The sequence below is a fragment of the Lissotriton helveticus genome, chromosome 1_2 (assembly GCF_964261635.1).
Source record: "Lissotriton helveticus chromosome 1_2, aLisHel1.1, whole genome shotgun sequence".
Lineage (NCBI taxonomy): Eukaryota > Metazoa > Chordata > Amphibia > Caudata > Salamandridae > Lissotriton > Lissotriton helveticus.
The window spans coordinates 340,839,161-340,860,215 of record NC_136058.1 but is presented as its reverse complement, the minus strand read 5'-3'; the positions used below and the strand labels follow the sequence as shown (position 1 = coordinate 340,860,215).

The 21,055-nt window shown below is 35.8% G+C and overlaps 14 non-coding genes across 14 annotated transcripts; all 14 read right to left on the bottom strand.

The window, feature by feature from the left end:
- Positions 1–1,147: 1,147 nt before the first annotated feature.
- On the bottom strand, positions 1,148–1,219 carry TRNAD-GUC (transfer RNA aspartic acid (anticodon GUC)). Its single transcript has one exon. It is a non-coding gene; the product is annotated as a tRNA-Asp (tRNA).
- A 2,054-nt stretch (positions 1,220–3,273) lies between these two features.
- Positions 3,274–3,345, bottom strand: TRNAD-GUC (transfer RNA aspartic acid (anticodon GUC)). The gene has a single exon. It is a non-coding gene; the product is annotated as a tRNA-Asp (tRNA).
- A 2,046-nt stretch (positions 3,346–5,391) lies between these two features.
- On the bottom strand, positions 5,392–5,463 carry TRNAD-GUC (transfer RNA aspartic acid (anticodon GUC)). The gene has a single exon. It is a non-coding gene; the product is annotated as a tRNA-Asp (tRNA).
- Positions 5,464–6,099: 636 nt separating this feature from the next.
- TRNAD-GUC (transfer RNA aspartic acid (anticodon GUC)) lies at positions 6,100–6,171 on the bottom strand. Its single transcript has one exon. It is a non-coding gene; the product is annotated as a tRNA-Asp (tRNA).
- Positions 6,172–6,805: 634 nt separating this feature from the next.
- TRNAD-GUC (transfer RNA aspartic acid (anticodon GUC)) lies at positions 6,806–6,877 on the bottom strand. Its single transcript has one exon. It is a non-coding gene; the product is annotated as a tRNA-Asp (tRNA).
- Positions 6,878–8,221: 1,344 nt separating this feature from the next.
- Positions 8,222–8,293, bottom strand: TRNAD-GUC (transfer RNA aspartic acid (anticodon GUC)). Its single transcript has one exon. It is a non-coding gene; the product is annotated as a tRNA-Asp (tRNA).
- A 635-nt stretch (positions 8,294–8,928) lies between these two features.
- TRNAD-GUC (transfer RNA aspartic acid (anticodon GUC)) lies at positions 8,929–9,000 on the bottom strand. The gene has a single exon. It is a non-coding gene; the product is annotated as a tRNA-Asp (tRNA).
- A 1,342-nt stretch (positions 9,001–10,342) lies between these two features.
- On the bottom strand, positions 10,343–10,414 carry TRNAD-GUC (transfer RNA aspartic acid (anticodon GUC)). The gene has a single exon. It is a non-coding gene; the product is annotated as a tRNA-Asp (tRNA).
- A 1,345-nt stretch (positions 10,415–11,759) lies between these two features.
- Positions 11,760–11,831, bottom strand: TRNAD-GUC (transfer RNA aspartic acid (anticodon GUC)). The gene has a single exon. It is a non-coding gene; the product is annotated as a tRNA-Asp (tRNA).
- A 634-nt stretch (positions 11,832–12,465) lies between these two features.
- Positions 12,466–12,537, bottom strand: TRNAD-GUC (transfer RNA aspartic acid (anticodon GUC)). The gene has a single exon. It is a non-coding gene; the product is annotated as a tRNA-Asp (tRNA).
- Positions 12,538–13,174: 637 nt separating this feature from the next.
- Positions 13,175–13,246, bottom strand: TRNAD-GUC (transfer RNA aspartic acid (anticodon GUC)). Its single transcript has one exon. It is a non-coding gene; the product is annotated as a tRNA-Asp (tRNA).
- Positions 13,247–13,882: 636 nt separating this feature from the next.
- Positions 13,883–13,954, bottom strand: TRNAD-GUC (transfer RNA aspartic acid (anticodon GUC)). Its single transcript has one exon. It is a non-coding gene; the product is annotated as a tRNA-Asp (tRNA).
- A 1,343-nt stretch (positions 13,955–15,297) lies between these two features.
- On the bottom strand, positions 15,298–15,369 carry TRNAD-GUC (transfer RNA aspartic acid (anticodon GUC)). The gene has a single exon. It is a non-coding gene; the product is annotated as a tRNA-Asp (tRNA).
- Positions 15,370–20,264: 4,895 nt separating this feature from the next.
- TRNAD-GUC (transfer RNA aspartic acid (anticodon GUC)) lies at positions 20,265–20,336 on the bottom strand. Its single transcript has one exon. It is a non-coding gene; the product is annotated as a tRNA-Asp (tRNA).
- Positions 20,337–21,055: the final 719 nt, after the last annotated feature.

The following is a 21,055-nucleotide window of genomic DNA, read 5'->3' as shown; positions in this document are numbered from 1 at the left end:
TCTATCGATCTGTCTATCTGGCTATCTTTCTAACTATCAATATATATATTTATATATATCTATATATATATATATAATCAGCTCACTTTATCATTTGCAGCTTATAACTATTAGCCACCAGGGGTCACTACTAACCAAAAGCAGTCATTCTACTTGTAAATTGTGCCAATCGAGTGGAACAGCAGCCTAGGATTCACCACTGCTTCATCTCATTTTCCAAGAGAATGCAGATGTAAAGTGTTTTTGATGGTATGCCTGTGCATATTGAAATATTCAGAGCATATTCTGAATTTCAGTTAACACATCAGTAAGCATTTTGTCCATCTGTGAATTCAACCTTTTTTCTCAATCGGAATAGGCAAGGATAATGACAGATATATTTTACAATGTTAGAAAGTGCATCATTTTATTTAATTGTGTGAATAAAAGGAATCGCCTCCCCGTCGGGGAATTGATCCCCGGTCTCCTGCGTGACAGGCGGGGATACTGACCACTATACTAACAAGGACTTATTGGCATCAGTTAAACAGTGCTCACCTCCTTGGGGTTAAGGCATACCCTCGATCAATTCACAGTATTGTAATAGGCAGATTTGCTGCTTTTGGTTAGGACAAGTAATCTTTTTTCCTAAATATTACAATACAGAAATTCCTAGCTAAAAACAATCAGTTTTATCAAGAAATGATTTCATTGAAATAAATATCTATCTATCGATCTGTCTATCTGGCTATCTTTCTAACTATCAATATATATATTTATATATATCTATATATATATATATATATAATCAGCTCACTTTACCATTTGCAGCTTATAACTATTAGCCACCAGGGGTCACTACTAACCAAAAGCAGTCATTCTACTTGTAAATTGTGCCAATCGAGTGGAACAGCAGCCTAGGATTCACCACTGCTTCATCTCATTTTCCAAGAGAATGCAGATGTAAAGTGTTTTTGATGGTACGCCTGTGCATATTGAAATATTCAGAGCATATTCTGAATTTCAGTTAACACGTCAGTAAGCATTTTGGCCATCAGTGAATTCAACCTTTTTTTCTCAATCGGAATAGGCAAGGATAATGACAGATATATTTTACAATGTTAGAAAGTACATCATTTTATTTAATTGTGTGAATAAAATGAATCGACTCCCCGTCGGGGAATTGAACCCCGGTCTCCCGCGTGACAGGCGGGGATACTGACCACTATACTAACGAGGACTTATTGGCATCCGTTAAACAGTGCTCACCTCCTTGGGGTTAAGGCATACCCTCGATCAATTCACAGTATTGTAATAGGCAGATTTGCTGCTTTTGGTTAGGACAAGTAATCTTTTTTCCTAAATATTACAATACAGAAATTCCTAGCCAAAAACAATCAGTTTTATCAAGAAATTATTTCATTGAAATAAATATCTATCTATCGATCTGTCTATCTGGCTATCTTTCTAACTATCAATATATATATTTATATATATCTATATATATATATATAATCAGCTCACTTTATCATTTGCAGCTTATAACTATTAGCCACCAGGGGTCACTACTAACCAAAAGCAGTCATTCTACTTGTAAATTGTGCCAATCGAGTGGAACAGCAGCCTAGGATTCACCACTGCTTCATCTCATTTTCCAAGAGAATGCAGATGTAAAGTGTTTTTGATGGTACGCCTGTGCATATTGAAATATTCAGAGCATATTCTGAATTTCAGTTAACACATCAGTAAGCATTCTGTCCATCTGTGAATTCAACCTTTTTTCTCAATCGGAATAGGCAAGGATAATGACAGATATATTTTACAATGTTAGAAAGTGCATCATTTTATTCAATTGTGTGAATAAAAGGAATCGCCTCCCCGTCGGGGAATTGATCCCCGGTCTCCTGCGTGACAGGCGGGGATACTGACCACTATACTAACGAGGACTTATTGGCATCAGTTAAACAGTGCTCACCTCCTTGGGGTTAAGGCATACCCTCGATCAATTCACAGTATTGTAATAGGCAGATTTGCTGCTTTTGGTTAGGACAAGTAATCTTTTTTCCTAAATATTACAATACAGAAATTCCTAGCCAAAAACAATCAGTTTTATCAAGAAATTATTTCATTGAAATAAATATCTATCTATCGATCTGTCTATCTGGCTATCTTTCTAACTATCAATATATATATTTATAAATATCTATATATATATATATATAATCAGCTCACTTTACCATTTGCAGCTTATAACTATTAGCCACCAGGGGTCACTACTAACCAAAAGCAGTCATTCTACTTGTAAATTGTGCCAATCGAGTGGAACAGCAGCCTAGGATTCACCACTGCTTCATCTCATTTTCCAAGACAATGCAGATGTAAAGTGTTTTTGATGGTACGCCTGTGCATATTGAAATATTCAGAGCATATTCTGAATTTCAGTTAACACATCAGTAAGCATTTTGTCCATCTGTGAATTCAACCTTTTTTCTCAATCGGAATAGGCAAGGATAATGACAGATATATTTTACAATGTTAGAAAGTGCATCATTTTATTTAATTGTGTGAATAAAATGAATCGCCTCCCCGTCGGGGAATTGAACCCCGGTCTCCCGCGTGACAGGTGGGGATACTGACCACTATAATAACGAGGACTTATTGGCATCAGTTAAACAGTGCTCACCTCCTTGGGGTTAAGGCATACCCTCGATCAATTCACAGTATTGTAATAGGCAGATTTGCTGCTTTTGGTTAGGACAAGTAATCTTTTTTCCTAAATATTACAATACAGAAATTCCTAGCCAAAAACAATCAGTTTTATCAAGAAATTATTTCATTGAAATAAATATCTATCTATCGATCTGTCTATCTGGCTATCTTTCTAACTATCAATATATATATTTATATATATATATATATATATATATATATATAATCAGCTCACTTTACCATTTGCAGCTTATAACTATTAGCCACCAGGGGTCACTACTAACCAAAAGCAGTCATTCTACTTGTAAATTGTGCCAATCGAGTGGAACAGCAGCCAAGGATTCACCACTGCTTCATCTCATTTTCCAAGAGAATGCAGATGTAAAGTGTTTTTGATGGTACGCCTGTGCATATTGAAATATTCAGAGCATATTCTGAATTTCAGTTAACACATCAGTAAGCATTTTGGCCATCAGTGAATTCAACCTTTTTTCTCAATCAGAATAGGCAAGGATAATGACAGATATATTTTACAATGTTAGAAAGTACATCATTTTATTTAATTGTGTGAATAAAATGAATCGCCTCCCCGTCGGGGAATTGAACCCCGGTCTCCCGCGTGACAGGTGGGGATACTGACCACTATACTAACGAGGACTTATTGGCATCAGTTAAACAGTGCTCACCTCCTTGGGGTTAAGGCATACCCTCGATCAATTCACAGTATTGTAATAGGCAGATTTGCTGCTTTTGGTTAGGACAAGTAATCTTTTTTCCTAAATATTACAATACAGAAATTCCTAGCCAAAAACAATCAGTTTTATCAAGAAATTATTTCATTGAAATAAATATCTATCTATCGATCTGTCTATCTGGCTATCTTTCTAACTATCAATATATATATTTATATATATCTATATATATATATATAATCAGCTCACTTTATCATTTGCAGCTTATAACTATTAGCCACCAGGGGTCACTACTAACCAAAAGCAGTCATTCTACTTGTAAATTGTGCCAATCGAGTGGAACAGCAGCCTAGGATTCACCACTGCTTCATCTCATTTTCCAAGAGAATGCAGATGTAAAGTGTTTTTGATGGTACGCCTGTGCATATTGAAATATTCAGAGCATATTCTGAATTTCAGTTAACACATCAGTAAGCATTTTGTCCATCTGTGAATTCAACCTTTTTTCTCAATCGGAATAGGCAAGGATAATGACAGATATATTTTACAATGTTAGAAAGTGCATCATTTTATTTAATTGTGTGAATAAAAGGAATCGCCTCCCCGTCGGGGAATTGATTCCCGGTCTCCTGCGTGACAGGCGGGGATACTGACCACTATACTAACGAGGACTTATTGGCATCAGTTAAACAGTGCTCACCTCCTTGGGGTTAAGGCATACCCTCGATCAATTCACAGTATTGTAATAGGCAGATTTGCTGCTTTTGGTTAGGACAAGTAATCTTTTTTCCTAAATATTACAATACAGAAATTCCTAGCCAAAAACAATCAGTTTTATCAAGAAATTATTTCATTGAAATAAATATCTATCTATCGATCTGTCTATCTGGCTATCTTTCTAACTATCAATATATATATTTATATATATCTATATATATATATATAATCAGCTCACTTTACCATTTGCAGCTTATAACTATTAGCCACCAGGGGACACTACTAACCAAAAGCAGTCATTCTACTTGTAAATTGTGCCAATCGAGTGGAACAGCAGCCTAGGATTCACCACTGCTTCATCTCATTTTCCAAGAGAATGCAGATGTAAAGTGTTTTTGATGGTACGCCTGTGCATATTGAAATATTCAGAGCATATTCTGAATTTCAGTTAACACGTCAGTAAGCATTTTGTCCATCTGTGAATTCAACCTTTTTTCTCAATCGGAATAGGCAAGGATAATGACAGATATATTTTACAATGTTAGAAAGTACATCATTTTATTTAATTGTGTGAATAAAATGAATCGACTCCCCGTCGGGGAATTGAACCCGGTCTCCCGCGTGACAGGCGGGGATACTGACCACTATACTAACGAGGACTTATTGGCATCCGTTAAACAGTGCTCACCTCCTTGGGGTTAAGGCATACCCTCGATCAATTCACAGTATTGTAATAGGCAGATTTGCTGCTTTTGGTTAGGACAAGTAATCTTTTTTCCTAAATATTACAATACAGAAATTCCTAGCCAAAAACAATCAGTTTTATCAAGAAATGATTTCATTGAAATAAATATCTATCTATCGATCTGTCTATCTGGCTATCTTTTTAACTATCAATATATATATTTATATATATCTATATATATATATATAATCAGCTCACTTTACCATTTGCAGCTTATAACTATTAGCCACCAGGGGACACTACTAACCAAAAGCAGTCATTCTACTTGTAAATTGTGCCAATCGAGTGGAACAGCAGCCTAGGATTCACCACTGCTTCATCTCATTTTCCAAGAGAATGCAGATGTAAAGTGTTTTTGATGGTACGCCTGTGCATATTGAAATATTCAGAGCATATTCTGAATTTCAGTTAACACGTCAGTAAGCATTTTGGCCATCAGTGAATACAACCTTTTTTTCTCAATCGGAATAGGCAAGGATAATGACAGATATATTTTACAATGTTAGAAAGTACATCATTTTATTTAATTGTGTGAATAAAATGAATCGACTCCCCGTCGGGGAATTGAACCCCGGTCTCCCGCGTGACAGGCGGGGATACTGACCACTATACTAACGAGGACTTATTGGCATCCGTTAAACAGTGCTCACCTCCTTGGGGTTAAGGCATACCCTCGATCAATTCACAGTATTGTAATAGGCAGATTTGCTGCTTTTGGTTAGGACAAGTAATCTTTTTTCCTAAATATTACAATACAGAAATTCCTAGCCAAAAACAATCAGTTTTATCAAGAAATTATTTCATTGAAATAAATATCTATCTATCGATCTGTCTATCTGGCTATCTTTCTAACTATCAATATATATATTTATATATATATATATATATATATATATAATCAGCTCACTTTACCATTTGCAGCTTATAACTATTAGCCACCAGGGGTCACTACTAACCAAAAGCAGTCATTCTACTTGTAAATTGTGCCAATCGAGTGGAACAGCAGCCTAGGATTCACCACTGCTTCATCTCATTTTCCAAGAGAATGCAGATGTAAAGTGTTTTTGATGGTACGCCTGTGCATATTGAAATATTCAGAGCATATTCTGAATTTCAGTTAACACATCAGTAAGCATTTTGTCCATCTGTGAATTCAACCTTTTTTCTCAATCGGAATAGGCAAGGATAATGACAGATATATTTTACAATGTTAGAAAGTACATCATTTTATTTAATTGTGTGAATAAAATGAATCGACTCCCCGTCGGGGAATTGAACCCCGGTCTCCCGCGTGACAGGCGGGGATACTGACCACTATACTAACGAGGACTTATTGGCATCCGTTAAACAGTGCTCACCTCCTTGGGGTTAAGGCATACCCTCGATCAATTCACAGTATTGTAATAGGCAGATTTGCTGCTTTTGGTTAGGACAAGTAATCTTTTTTCCTAAATATTACAATACAGAAATTCCTTGCCAAAAACAATCAGTTTTATCAAGAAATTATTTCATTGAAATAAATATCTATCTATCGATCTGTCTCTCTGGCTATCTTTCTAACTATCAATATATATATTTATATATATCTATATATATATATATAATCAGCTCACTTTACCATTTGCAGCTTATAACTATTAGCCACCAGGGGTCACTAGTAACCAAAAGCAGTCATTCTACTTGTAAATTGTGCCAATCGAGTGGAACAGCAGCCTAGGATTCACCACTGCTTCATCTCATTTTCCAAGAGAATGCAGATGTAAAGTGTTTTTGATGGTACGCCTGTGCATATTGAAATATTCAGAGCATATTCTGAATTTCAGTTAACACATCAGTAAGCATTTTGTCCATCTGTGAATTCAACCTTTTTTCTCAATCGGAATAGGCAAGGATAATGACAGATATATTTTACAATGTTAGAAAGTACATCATTTTATTTAATTGTGTGAATAAAAGGAATCGCCTCCCCGTCGGGGAATTGAACCCCGGTCTCCTGCGTGACAGGCGGGGATACTGACCACTATACTAACGAGGACTTATTGGCATCCGTTAAACAGTGCTCACCTCCTTGGGGTTAAGGCATACCCTCGATCAATTCACAGTATTGTAATAGGCAGATTTGCTGCTTTTGGTTAGGACAAGTAATCTTTTTTCCTAAATATTACAATACAGAAATTCCTAGCCAAAAACAATCAGTTTTATCAAGAAATTATTTCATTGAAATAAATATCTATCTATCGATCTGTCTATCTGGCTATCTTTCTAACTATCAATATATATATTTATATATATATATATATATATATATATATAATCAGCTCACTTTAACATTTGCAGCTTATAACTATTAGCCACCAGGGGTCACTACTAACCAAAAGCAGTCATTCTACTTGTAAATTGTGCCAATCGAGTGGAACAGCAGCCTAGGATTCACCACTGCTTCATCTCATTTTCCAAGAGAATGCAGATGTAAAGTGTTTTTGATGGTACGCCTGTGCATATTGAAATATTCAGAGCATATTCTGAATTTCAGTTAACACATCAGTAAGCATTTTGTCCATCTGTGAATTCAACCTTTTTTCTCAATCGGAATAGGCAAGGATAATGACAGATATATTTTACAATGTTAGAAAGTGCATCATTTTATTTAATTGTGTGAATAAAAGGAATCGCCTCCCCGTCAGGGAATTGATCCCCGGTCTCCTGCGTGACAGGCGGGGATACTGACCACTATACTAACGAGGACTTATTGGCATCAGTTAAACAGTGCTCACCTCCTTGGGGTTAAGGCATACCCTCGATCAATTCACAGTATTGTAATAGGCAGATTTGCTGCTTTTGGTTAGGACAAGTAATCTTTTTTCCTAAATATTACAATACAGAAATTCCTAGCCAAAAACAATCAGTTTTATCAAGAAATGATTTCATTGAAATAAATATCTATCTATCGATCTGTCTATCTGGCTATCTTTCTAACTATCAATATATATATTTATATATATCTATATATATATATATAATCAGCTCACTTTACCATTTGCAGCTTATAACTATTAGCCACCAGGGGTCACTACTAACCAAAAGCAGTCATTCTACTTGTAAATTGTGCCAATCGAGTGGAACAGCAGCCCAGGATTCACCACTGCTTCATCTCATTTTCCAAGAGAATGCAGATGTAAAGTGTTTTTGATGGTACGCCTGTGCATATTGAAATATTCAGAGCATATTCTGAATTTCAGTTAACACATCAGTAAGCATTTTGTCCATCTGTGAATTCAACCTTTTTTCTCAATCGGAATAGGCAAGGATAATGACAGATATATTTTACAATGTTAGAAAGTGCATCATTTTATTTAATTGTGTGAATAAAATGAATCGCCTCCCCGTCGGGGAATTGAACCCCGGTCTCCCGCGTGACAGGTGGGGATACTGACCACTATACTAACGAGGACTTATTGGCATCAGTTAAACAGTGCTCACCTCCTTGGGGTTAAGGCATACCCTCGATCAATTCACAGTATTGTAATAGGCAGATTTGCTGCTTTTGGTTAGGACAAGTAATCTTTTTTCCTAAATATTACAATACAGAAATTCCTTGCCAAAAACAATCAGTTTTATCAAGAAATTATTTCATTGAAATAAATATCTATCTATCGATCTGTCTATCTGGCTATCTTTCTAACTATCAATATATATATTTATATATATCTATATATATATATATAATCAGCTCACTTTACCATTTGCAGCTTATAACTATTAGCCACCAGGGGTCACTAGTAACCAAAAGCAGTCATTCTACTTGTAAATTGTGCCAATCGAGTAGAACAGCAGCCTAGGATTCACCACTGCTTCATCTCATTTTCCAAGAGAATGCAGATGTAAAGTGTTTTTGATGGTACGCCTGTGCATATTGAAATATTCAGAGCATATTCTGAATTTCAGTTAACACGTCAGTAAGCATTTTGGCCATCAGTGAATTCAACCTTTTTTTCTCAATCGGAATAGGCAAGGATAATGACAGATATATTTTACAATGTTAGAAAGTACATCATTTTATTTAATTGTGTGAATAAAATGAATCGACTCCCCGTCGGGGAATTGAACCCCGGTCTCCCGCGTGACAGGCGGGGATACTGACCACTATACTAACGAGGACTTATTGGCATCCATTAAACAGTGCTCACCTCCTTGGGGTTAAGGCATACCCTCGATCAATTCACAGTATTGTAATAGGCAGATTTGCTGCTTTTGGTTAGGACAAGTAATCTTTTTTCCTAAATATTACAATACAGAAATTCCTAGCCAAAAACAATCAGTTTTATCAAGAAATTATTTCATTGAAATAAATATCTATCTATCGATCTGTCTATCTGGCTATCTTTCTAACTATCAATATATATATTTATATATATCTATATATATATATATATAATCAGCTCACTTTATCATTTGCAGCTTATAACTATTAGCCACCAGGGGTCACTACTAACCAAAAGCAGTCATTCTACTTGTAAATTGTGCCAATCGAGTGGAACAGCAGCCTAGGATTCACCACTGCTTCATCTCATTTTCCAAGAGAATGCAGATGTAAAGTGTTTTTGATGGTACGCCTGTGCATATTGAAATATTCAGAGCATATTCTGAATTTCAGTTAACACATCAGTAAGCATTTTGTCCATCTGTGAATTCAACCTTTTTTCTCAATCGGAATAGGCAAGGATAATGACAGATATATTTTACAATGTTAGAAAGTGCATCATTTTATTTAATTGTGTGAATAAAAGGAATCGCCTCCCCGTCGGGGAATTGATCCCCGGTCTCCTGCGTGACAGGCGGGGATACTGACCACTATACTAACGAGGACTTATCGGCATCAGTTAAACAGTGCTCACCTCCTTGGGGTTAAGGCATACCCTCGATCAATTCACAGTATTGTAATAGGCAGATTTGCTGCTTTTGGTTAGGACAAGTAATCTTTTTTCCTAAATATTACAATACAGAAATTCCTAGCCAAAAACAATCAGTTTTATCAAGAAATGATTTCATTGAAATAAATATCTATCTATCGATCTGTCTATCTGGCTATCTTTCTAACTATCAATATATATATTTATATATATCTATATATATATATATAATCAGCTCACTTTACCATTTGCAGCTTATAACTATTAGCCACCAGGGGTCACTACTAACCAAAAGCAGTCATTCTACTTGTAAATTGTGCCAATCGAGTGGAACAGCAGCCTAGGATTCACCACTGCTTCATCTCATTTTCCAAGAGAATGCAGATGTAAAGTGTTTTTGATGGTACGCCTGTGCATATTGAAATATTCAGAGCATATTCTGAATTTCAGTTAACACATCAGTAAGCATTTTGTCCATCTGTGAATTCAACCTTTTTTCTCAATCGGAATAGGCAAGGATAATGACAGATATATTTTACAATGTTAGAAAGTACATCATTTTATTTAATTGTGTGAATAAAATGAATCGACTCCCCGTCGGGGAATTGAACCCCGGTCTCCCGCGTGACAGGCGGGGATACTGACCACTATACTAACGAGGACTTATTGGCATCCGTTAAACAGTGCTCACCTCCTTGGGGTTAAGGCATACCCTCGATCAATTCACAGTATTGTAATAGGCAGATTTGCTGCTTTTGGTTAGGACAAGTAATCTTTTTTCCTAAATATTACAATACAGAAATTCCTAGCCAAAAACAATCAGTTTTATCAAGAAATTATTTTATTGAAATAAATATCTATCTATTGATCTGTCTATCTGGCTATCTTTCTAACTATCAATATATATATTTATATATATCTATATATATATATATATAATCAGCTCACTTTATCATTTGCAGCTTATAACTATTAGCCACCAGGGGTCACTACTAACCAAAAACAGTCATTCTACTTGTAAATTGTGCCAATCGAGTGGAACAGCAGCCTAGGATTCACCACTGCTTCATCTCATTTTCCAAGAGAATGCAGATGTAAAGTGTTTTTGATGGTACGCCTGTGCATATTGAAATATTCAGAGCATATTCTGAATTTCAGTTAACACATCAGTAAGCATTTTGTCCATCTGTGAATTCAACCTTTTTTCTCAATCGGAATAGGCAAGGATAATGACAGATATATTTTACAATGTTAGAAAGTGCATCATTTTATTTAATTGTGTGAATAAAAGGAATCGCCTCCCCGTCGGGGAATTGATCCCCGGTCTCCTGCGTGACAGGCGGGGATACTGACCACTATACTAACGAGGACTTATTGGCATCAGTTATACAGTGCTCACCTCCTTGGGGTTAAGGCATACCCTCGATCAATTCACAGTATTGTAATAGGCAGATTTGCTGCTTTTGGTTAGGACAAGTAATCTTTTTTCCTAAATATTACAATACAGAAATTCCTAGCCAAAAACAATCAGTTTTATCAAGAAAATATTTCATTGAAATAAATATCTATCTATCGATCTGTCTATCTGGCTATCTTTCTAACTATCAATATATATATTTATATATATCTATATATATATATATATGATCAGCTCACTTTACCATTTGCAGCTTATAACTATTAGCCACCAGGGGTCACTAGTAACCAAAAGCAGTCATTCTACTTGTAAATTTTGCCAATCGAGTGGAACAGCAGCCTAGGATTCACCACTGCTTCATCTCATTTTCCAAGAGAATGCAGATGTAAAGTGTTTTTGATGGTACGCCTGTGCATATTGAAATATTCAGAGCATATTCTGAATTTCAGTTAACACATCAGTAAGCATTTTGTCCATCTGTGAATTCAACCTTTTTTTCTCAATCGGAATAGGCAAGGATAATGACAGATATATTTTACAATGTTAGAAAGTACATCATTTTATTTAATTGTGTGAATAAAATTAATCGACTCCCCGTCGGGGAATTGAACCCCGGTCTCCCGCGTGACAGGCGGGGATACTGACCACTATACTAACGAGGACTTATTGGCATCCGTTAAACAGTGCTCACCTCCTTGGGGTTAAGGCATACCAGCGATCAATTCACAGTATTGTAATAGGCAGATTTGCTGCTTTTGGTTAGGACAAGTAATCTTTTTTCCTAAATATTACAATACAGAAATTCCTAGCCAAAAACAATCAGTTTTATCAAGAAATTATTTCATTGAAATAAATATCTATCTATCGATCTGTCTATCTGGCTATCTTTCTAACTATCAATATATATATTTATATATATCTATATATATATATATAATCAGCTCACTTTATCATTTGCAGCTTATAACTATTAGCCACCATGGGTCACTACTAACCAAAAGCAGTCATTCTACGTGTAAATTGTGCCAATCGAGTGGAACAGCAGCCCAGGATTCACCACTGCTTCATCTCATTTTCCAAGAGAATGCAGATGTAAAGTGTTTTTGATGGTACGCCTGTGCATATTGAAATATTCAGAGCATATTCTGAATTTCAGTTAACACATCAGTAAGCATTTTGTCCATCTGTGAATTCAACCTTTTTTCTCAATCGGAATAGGCAAGGATAATGACAGATATATTTTACAATGTTAGAAAGTGCATCATTTTATTTAATTGTGTGAATAAAATGAATCGCCTCCCCGTCGGGGAATTGAACCCCGGTCTCCCGCGTGACAGGTGGGGATACTGACCACTATACTAACGAGGACTTATTGGCATCAGTTAAACAGTGCTCACCTCCTTGGGGTTAAGGCATACCCTCGATCAATTCACAGTATTGTAATAGGCAGATTTGCTGCTTTTGGTTAGGACAAGTAATCTTTTTTCCTAAATATTACAATACAGAAATTCCTTGCCAAAAACAATCAGTTTTATCAAGAAATTATTTCATTGAAATAAATATCTATCTATCGATCTGTCTATCTGGCTATCTTTCTAACTATCAATATATATATTTATATATATCTATATATATATATATATAATCAGCTCACTTTATCATTTGCAGCTTATAACTATTAGCCACCAGGGGTCACTAGTAACCAAAAGCAGTCATTCTACTTGTAAATTGTGCCAATCGAGTAGAACAGCAGCCTAGGATTCACCACTGCTTCATCTCATTTTCCAAGAGAATGCAGATGTAAAGTGTTTTTGATGGTACGCCTGTGCATATTGAAATATTCAGAGCATATTCTGAATTTCAGTTAACACGTCAGTAAGCATTTTGGCCATCAGTGAATTCAACCTTTTTTTCTCAATCGGAATAGGCAAGGATAATGACAGATATATTTTACAATGTTAGAAAGTACATCATTTTATTTAATTGTGTGAATAAAATGAATCGACTCCCCGTCGGGGAATTGAACCCCGGTCTCCCGCGTGACAGGCGGGGATACTGACCACTATACTAACGAGGACTTATTGGCATCCATTAAACAGTGCTCACCTCCTTGGGGTTAAGGCATACCCTCGATCAATTCACAGTATTGTAATAGGCAGATTTGCTGCTTTTGGTTAGGACAAGTAATCTTTTTTCCTAAATATTACAATACAGAAATTCCTAGCCAAAAACAATCAGTTTTATCAAGAAATTATTTCATTGAAATAAATATCTATCTATCGATCTGTCTATCTGGCTATCTTTCTAACTATCAATATATATATTTATATATATCTATATATATATATATATAATCAGCTCACTTTATCATTTGCAGCTTATAACTATTAGCCACCAGGGGTCACTACTAACCAAAAGCAGTCATTCTACTTGTAAATTGTGCCAATCGAGTGGAACAGCAGCCTAGGATTCACCACTGCTTCATCTCATTTTCCAAGAGAATGCAGATGTAAAGTGTTTTTGATGGTACGCCTGTGCATATTGAAATATTCAGAGCATATTCTGAATTTCAGTTAACACATCAGTAAGCATTTTGTCCATCTGTGAATTCAACCTTTTTTCTCAATCGGAATAGGCAAGGATAATGACAGATATATTTTACAATGTTAGAAAGTACATCATTTTATTTAATTGTGTGAATAAAATGAATCGACTCCCCGTCGGGGAATTGAACCCCGGTCTCCCGCGTGACAGGCGGGGATACTGACCACTATACTAACGAGGACTTATTGGCATCCGTTAAACAGTGCTCACCTCCTTGGGGTTAAGGCATACCCTCGATCAATTCACAGTATTGTAATAGGCAGATTTGCTGCTTTTGGTTAGGACAAGTAATCTTTTTTCCTAAATATTACAATACAGAAATTCCTAGCCAAAAACAATCAGTTTTATCAAGAAATTATTTTATTGAAATAAATATCTATCTATTGATCTGTCTATCTGGCTATCTTTCTAACTATCAATATATATATTTATATATATCTATATATATATATATATAATCAGCTCACTTTATCATTTGCAGCTTATAACTATTAGCCACCAGGGGTCACTACTAACCAAAAGCAGTCATTCTACTTGTAAATTGTGCCAATCGAGTGGAACAGCAGCCTAGGATTCACCACTGCTTCATCTCATTTTCCAAGAGAATGCAGATGTAAAGTGTTTTTGATGGTACGCCTGTGCATATTGAAATATTCAGAGCATATTCTGAATTTCAGTTAACACATCAGTAAGCATTTTGTCCATCTGTGAATTCAACCTTTTTTCTCAATCGGAATAGGCAAGGATAATGACAGATATATTTTACAATGTTAGAAAGTGCATCATTTTATTTAATTGTGTGAATAAAAGGAATCGCCTCCCCGTCGGGGAATTGATCCCCGGTCTCCTGCGTGACAGGCGGGGATACTGACCACTATACTAACGAGGACTTATTGGCATCAGTTAAACAGTGCTCACCTCCTTGGGGTTAAGGCATACCCTCGATCAATTCACAGTATTGTAATAGGCAGATTTGCTGCTTTTGGTTAGGACAAGTAATCTTTTTTCCTAAATATTACAATACAGAAATTCCTAGCCAAAAACAATCAGTTTTATCAAGAAATTATTTCATTGAAATAAATATCTATCTATTGATCTGTCTATTTCTGGCTATCTTTCTAACTATCAATATATATATTTATATATATCTATATATATATATAATCAGCTCACTTTACCATTTGCAGCTTATAACTATTAGCCACCAGGGGTCACTAGTAACCAAAAGCAGTCATTCTACTTGTAAATTGTGCCAATCGAGTAGAACAGCAGCCTAGGATTCACCACTGCTTCATCTCATTTTCCAAGAGAATGCAGATGTAAAGTGTTTTTGATGGTACGCCTGTGCATATTGAAATATTCAGAGCATATTCTGAATTTCAGTTAACACGTCAGTAAGCATTTTGGCCATCAGTGAATTCAATCTTTTTTTCTCAATCGGAATAGGCAAGGATAATGACAGATATATTTTACAATGTTAGAAAGTACATCATTTTATTTAATTGTGTGAATAAAATGAATCGACTCCCCGTCGGGGAATTGAACCCCGGTCTCCCGCGTGACAGGCGGGGATACTGACCACTATACTAACGAGGACTTATTGGCATCCGTTAAACAGTGCTCACCTCCTTGGGGTTAAGGCATACCCTCGATCAATTCACAGTATTGTAATAGGCAGATTTGCTGCTTTTGGTTAGGACAAGTAATCTTTTTTCCTAAATATTACAATACAGAAATTCCTAGCCAAAAACAATCAGTTTTATCAAGAAATTATTTCATTGAAATAAATATCTATCTATCGATCTGTCTATCTGGCTATCTTTCTAACTATCAATATATATATTTATATATATCTATATATATATATATAATCAGCTCACTTTATCATTTGCAGCTTATAACTATTAGCCACCAGGGGTCACTACTAACCAAAAGCAGTCATTCTACTTGTAAATTGTGCCAATCGAGTGGAACAGCAGCCTAGGATTCACCACTGCTTCATCTCATTTTCCAAGAGAATGCAGATGTAAAGTGTTTTTGATGGTACGCCTGTGCATATTGAAATATTCAGAGCATATTCTGAATTTCAGTTAACACATCAGTAAGCATTTTGGCCATCAGTGAATCCAACCTTTTTTTCTCAATCGGAATAGGCAAGGATAATGACAGATATATTTTACAATGTTAGAAAGTACATCATTTTATTTAATTGTGTGAATAAAAGGAATCGACTCCCAGTCGGGGAATTGAACCCCGGTCTCCCGCGTGACAGGTGGGGATACTGACCACTATATTAATGAGGACTTATTGGCATCCGTTAAACAGTGCTCACCTCCTTGGGGTTAAGGCATACCCTCGATCAATTCACAGTGTTGTAATAGGCAGATTTGCTGCTTTTGGTTAGGACAAGTAATCTTTTTTCCTAAATATTACAATACAGAAATTCCTAGCCAAAAACAATCAGTTTTATCAAGAAATTATTTCATTGAAATAAATATCTATCTATCGATCTGTCTATCTGGCTATCTTTCTAACTATCAATATATATATTTATATATATCTATATATATATATATATAATCAGCTCACTTTATCATTTGCAGCTTATAACTATTAGCCACCAGGGGTCACTAGTAACCAAAAGCAGTCATTCTACTTGTAAATTGTGCCAATCGAGTAGAACAGCAGCCTAGGATTCACCACTGCTTCATCTCATTTTCCAAGAGAATGCAGATGTAAAGTGTTTTTGATGGTACGCCTGTGCATATTGAAATATTCAGAGCATATTCTGAATTTCAGTTAACACATCAGTAAGCATTTTGTCCATCTGTGAATTCAACCTTTTTTCTCAATCGGAATAGGCAAGGATAATGACAGATATATTTTACAATGTTAGAAAGTGCATCATTTTATTTAATTGTGTGAATAAAAGGAATCGCCTCCCCGTCGGGGAATTGATCCCCGGTCTCCTGCGTGACAGGCGGGGATACTGACCACTATACTAACGAGGACTTATTGGCATCAGTTAAACAGTGCTCACCTCCTTGGGGTTAAGGCATACCCTCGATCAATTCACAGTATTGTAATAGGCAGATTTGCTGCTTTTGGTTAGGACAAGTAATCATTGTTCCTAAATATTACAATACAGAAATTCCTAGCCAAAAACAATCAGTTTTATCAAGAAATTATTTCATTGAAATAAATATCTATCTATCGATCTGTCTATCTGGCTATCTCTAACTATCAATATATATATTTATATATATATTTATATATATCTATATATATATATATATAATCAGCTCACTTTACCATTTGCAGCTTATAACTATTAGCCACCAGGGGTCACTAGTAACCAAAAGCAGTCATTCTACTTGTAAATTGTGCCAATCGAGTAGAACAGCAGCCTAGGATTCACCACTGCTTCATCTCATTTTCCAAGAGAATGCAAATGTAAAGTGTTTTTGATGGTACGCCTGTGCATATTGAAATATTCAGAGCATATTCTGAATTTCAGTTAACACATCAGTAAGCATTTTGTCCATCTGTGAATTCAACCTTTTTTCTCAATCGGAATAGGCAAGGATAATGACAGATATATTTTACAATGTTAGAAAGTGCATCATTTTATTTAATTGTGTGAATAAAAGGAATCGCCTCCCCGTCGGGGAATTGATCCCCGGTCTCCTGCGTGACAGGCGGGGATACTGACCACTATACTAACGAGGACTTATCGGCATCAGTTAAACAGTGCTCACCTCCTTGGGGTTAAGGCATACCCTCGATCAATTCACAGTATTGTAATAGGCAGATTTGCTGCTTTTGGTTAGGACAAGTAATCTTTTTTCCTAAATATTACAATACAGAAATTCCTAGCCAAAAACAATCAGTTTTATCAAGAAATTATTTCATTGAAATAAATATCTATCTATCGATCTGTCTATCTGGCTATCTTTCTAACTATCAATATATATATTTATATATATCTATATATATATATATATGATCAGCTCACTTTACCATTTGCAGCTTAAAACTATTAGCCACCAGGGGTCACTACTAACCAAAAGCAGTCATTCTACTTGTAAATTGTGCCAATCGAGTGGAACAGCAGCCTAGGATTCACCACTGCTTCATCTCATTTTCCAAGAGAATGCAGATGTAAAGTGTTTTTGATGGTACGCCTGTGCATATTGAAATATTCAGAGCATATTCTGAATTTCAGTTAACACATCAGTAAGCATTTTGTCCATCTGTGAATTCAACCTTTTTTCTCAATCGGAATAGGCAAGGATAATGACAGATATATTTTACAATGTTAGAAAGTGCATCATTTTATTTAATTGTGTGAATAAAAGGAATCGCCTCCCCGTCGGGGAATTGATCCCCGGTCTCCTGCGTGACAGGCGGGGATACTGACCACTATACTAACGAGGACTTATTGGCATCAGTTAAACAGTGCTCACCTCCTTGGGGTTAAGGCATACCCTCGATCAATTCACAGTATTGTAATAGGCAGATTTGCTGCTTTTGGTTAGGACAAGTAATCTTTTTTCCTAAATATTACAATACAGAAATTCCTAGCCAAAAACAATCAGTTTTATCAAGAAATGATTTCATTGAAATAAATATCTATCTATCGATCTGTCTATCTGGCTATCTTTCTAACTATCAATATATATATTTATATATATCTATATATATATATATATAATCAGCTCACTTTACCATTTGCAGCTTATAACTATTAGCCACCAGGGGTCACTACTAACCAAAAGCAGTCATTCTACTTGCAAATTGTGCCAATCGAGTGGAACAGCAGCCTAGGATTCACCACTGCTTCATCTCATTTTCCAAGAGAATGCAGATGTAAAGTGTTTTTGATGGTACGCCTGTGCATATTGAAATATTCAGAGCATATTCTGAATTTCAGTTAACACGTCAGTAAGCATTTTGGCCATCAGTGAATTCAACCTTTTTTTCTCAATCGGAATAGGCAAGGATAATGACAGATATATTTTACAATGTTAGAAAGTACATCATTTTATTTAATTGTGTGAATAAAATGAATCGACTCCCCGTCGGTGAATTGAACCCCGGTCTCCCGCGTGACAGGCGGGGATACTGACCACTATACTAACGAGGACTTATTGGCATCCGTTAAACAGTGCTCACCTCCTTGGGGTTAAGGCATACCCTCGATCAATTCACAGTATTGTAATAGGCAGATTTGCTGCTTTTGGTTAGGACAAGTAATCTTTTTTCCTAAATATTACAATACAGAAATTCCTAGCCAAAAACAATCAGTTTTATCAAGAAATTATTTCATTGAAATAAATATCTATCTATCGATCTGTCTATCTGGCTATCTTTCTAACTATCAATATATATATTTATATATATCTATATATATATATATATATGATCAGCTCACTTTACCATTTGCAGCTTATAACTATTAGCCACCAGGGGTCACTAGTAACCAAAAGCAGTCATTCTACTTGTAAATTTTGCCAATCGAGTGGAACAGCAGCCTAGGATTCACCACTGCTTCATCTCATTTTCCAAGAGAATGCAGATGTAAAGTGTTTTTGATGGTACGCCTGTGCATATTGAAATATTCAGAGCATATTCTGAATTTCAGTTAACACATCAGTAAGCATTTTGTCCATCTGTGAATTCAACCTTTTTTCTCAATCGGAATAGGCAAGGATAATGACAGATATATTTTACAATGTTAGAAAGTGCATCATTTTATTTAATTGTGTGAATAAAAGGAATCGCCTCCCCGTCGGGGAATTGATCCCCGGTCTCCTGCGTGACAGGCGGGGATACTGACCACTATACTAACGAGGACTTATTGGCATCAGTTAAACAGTGCTCACCTCCTTGGGGTTAAGGCATACCCTCGATCAATTCACAGTATTGTAATAGGCAGATTTGCTGCTTTTGGTTAGGACAAGTAATCTTTTTTCCTAAATATTACAATACAGAAATTCCTAGCCAAAAACAATCAGTTTTATCAAGAAATTATTTCATTGAAATAAATATCTATCTATTGATCTGTCTATTTCTGGCTATCTTTCTAACTATCAATATATATATTTATATATATCTATATATATATATAATCAGCTCACTTTACCATTTGCAGCTTATAACTATTAGCCACCAGGGGTCACTAGTAACCAAAAGCAGTCATTCTACTTGTAAATTGTGCCAATCGAGTAGAACAGCAGCCTAGGATTCACCACTGCTTCATCTCATTTTCCAAGAGAATGCAGATGTAAAGTGTTTTTGATGGTACGCCTGTGCATATTGAAATATTCAGAGCATATTCTGAATTTCAGTTAACACGTCAGTAAGCATTTTGGCCATCAGTGAATTCAACCTTTTTTTCTCAATCGGAATAGGCAAGGATAATGACAGATATATTTTACAATGTTAGAAAGTACATCATTTTATTTAATTGTGTGAATAAAATGAATCGACTCCCCGTCGGGGAATTGAACCCCGGTCTCCCGCGTGACAGGCGGGGATACTGACCACTATACTAACGAGGACTTATTGGCATCTGTTAAACAGTGCTCACCTCCTTGGGGTTAAGGCATACCCTCGATCAATTCACAGTGTTGTAATAGGCAGATTTGCTGCTTTTGGTTTGGACAAGTAATCTTTTTTCCTAAATATTACAATACAGAAATTCCTAGCCAAAAACAATCAGTTTTATCAAGAAATTATTTCATTGAAATAAATATCTATCTATCGATCTGTCTATCTGGCTATCTTTCTAACTATCAGTATATATATTTATATATATCTATATATATATATATAATCAGCTCACTTTATCATTTGCAGCTTATAACTATTAGCCACCAGGGGTCACTAGTAACCAAAAGCAGTCATTCTACTTGTAAATTGTGCCAATCGAGTAGAACAGCAGCCTAGGATTCACCACTGCTTCATCTCATTTTCCAAGAGAATGCAGATGTAAAGTGTTTTTGATGGTACGCCTGTGCATATTGAAATATTCAGAGCATATTCTGAATTTCAGTTAACACGTCAGTAAGCATTTTGGCCATCAGTGAATTCAACCTTTTTTTCTCAATCGGAATAGGCAAGGATAATGACAGATATATTTTACAATGTTAGAAAGTACATCATTTTATTTAATTGTGTGAATAAAATGAATCGACTCCCCGTCGGGGAATTGAACCCCGGTCTCCCGCGTGACAGGCGGGGATACTGACCACTATACTAACAACGACTTATTGGCATC